This window comes from Chrysochloris asiatica, unplaced genomic scaffold (genome assembly GCF_000296735.1).
Source record: "Chrysochloris asiatica unplaced genomic scaffold, ChrAsi1.0 scaffold00126, whole genome shotgun sequence".
NCBI lineage: Eukaryota > Metazoa > Chordata > Mammalia > Afrosoricida > Chrysochloridae > Chrysochloris > Chrysochloris asiatica.
The window spans coordinates 6,978,853-6,980,224 of record NW_006408644.1 but is presented as its reverse complement, the minus strand read 5'-3'; positions in this window follow the sequence as shown (position 1 = coordinate 6,980,224).

Here is a 1,372-nt window from a genome sequence, read left to right as displayed (position 1 = left end):
TCCCCATTGCCTTCTTGCTTGCATGGTTTCTGCTGAGAGATCTGAACTCAATCTGACTTGCTTGCCTTTTTATATGACACTTCTGTTTTCCCTGGCGGCTTTCAGAAGTGTCTCCTTATCTTTGATTTTGGAGAGGTTGACTATGATGTGTCTTGGTGATTTTATTTTGGGGTCTATCCTTCCTGGGGTTGGTTGAGCTTCTTGGATGTTAGAGAAATTTTCTTCCAGCAGTTCTTCAACTATTTCCTCTGTGGACTTGTGGGATTCTTCTTGTTCTGGAATGCCGATAATTCTTAAGTTATTCCTCTTCATGTTGTCCAACATGAATCTCTTTCACTTTTTTAAGTTTCTTTTGGTTTCTTGTAGTAGAGTTTAGTAATGTTCTTTGTATAGGTCCTTTGTTTCTCAGGTTACATTTATTCCTAAATATTTCATCCTTTGGGTGGCTATTGTAAATGTTCTTTCTTTCCTAATGTCTTTTTCAGTCCTTTAATTGTTATTATAGAGGTATCTAACTGATATTTTTTAAAGTCTTTATTGTGAATTATGTGGGATTACATGGGAGAACATCATTTTTATATTCATCCTATCATATTACATTTCATTGCAATGATTACAATCCCCTCCATGCATCATCAAATAACCAAAGAGTACACCACTCAGGCCTCCCCCTCCCCCAGACCACCATCACACAGCCCCTCTCCTTTCCTGAGTCCTGTACCCCAGCTGTTCCATCTGTCCACATCATCATCTCTGTCTCCATCCCTGGCATCACTGCCTCTCTGAGTAGGGTCACACTCTCTGCTTTTCTCACTTGATGGTTGGTCACAGTGACCTCTGCTCCCAGGCTGCAAAGTCACTCTCCTTCTTTTGTCAAAAAACATCTACCTCTACATTTCTAACCCTTACAGTCAGTCTTAATGGCAATTATTCACTATTGTACCTCAAGAGTGTTGTCCCCATTTCTTTCACCATACCAGTCACAATAGATTGGAAATAATCCAGTGGACATTCTACCTAACCCGGCCCATCTGGAAATAGGCTCCCTCTTGAAAGCTTGTAAGCCAGTCACTTCTTGCCTTAATAGCCCCCTCCCCAATTTTAGGTAGCCAATGTCTAAATTGCCCATCTCTTTCAACCCTGTATACCTAGTGGGTGGGAGTGATTCTTGCTGTAAAGATTTGTTCCCTTTTTGAGCTACTACATCCATAAATGTTGTTTATTGGTCTAGTTGTGAGGATTTTTGTTTTTCTGACATTGAGATGCAAACCATACCGAAGGCTGTGTTCTTTGATCTTCATCAGTAAATGTTTCAAGTCCTCTTCACTTTCAGCAAGCAAGGTTGTATCATCTGCATATCACAGGTTGTTAA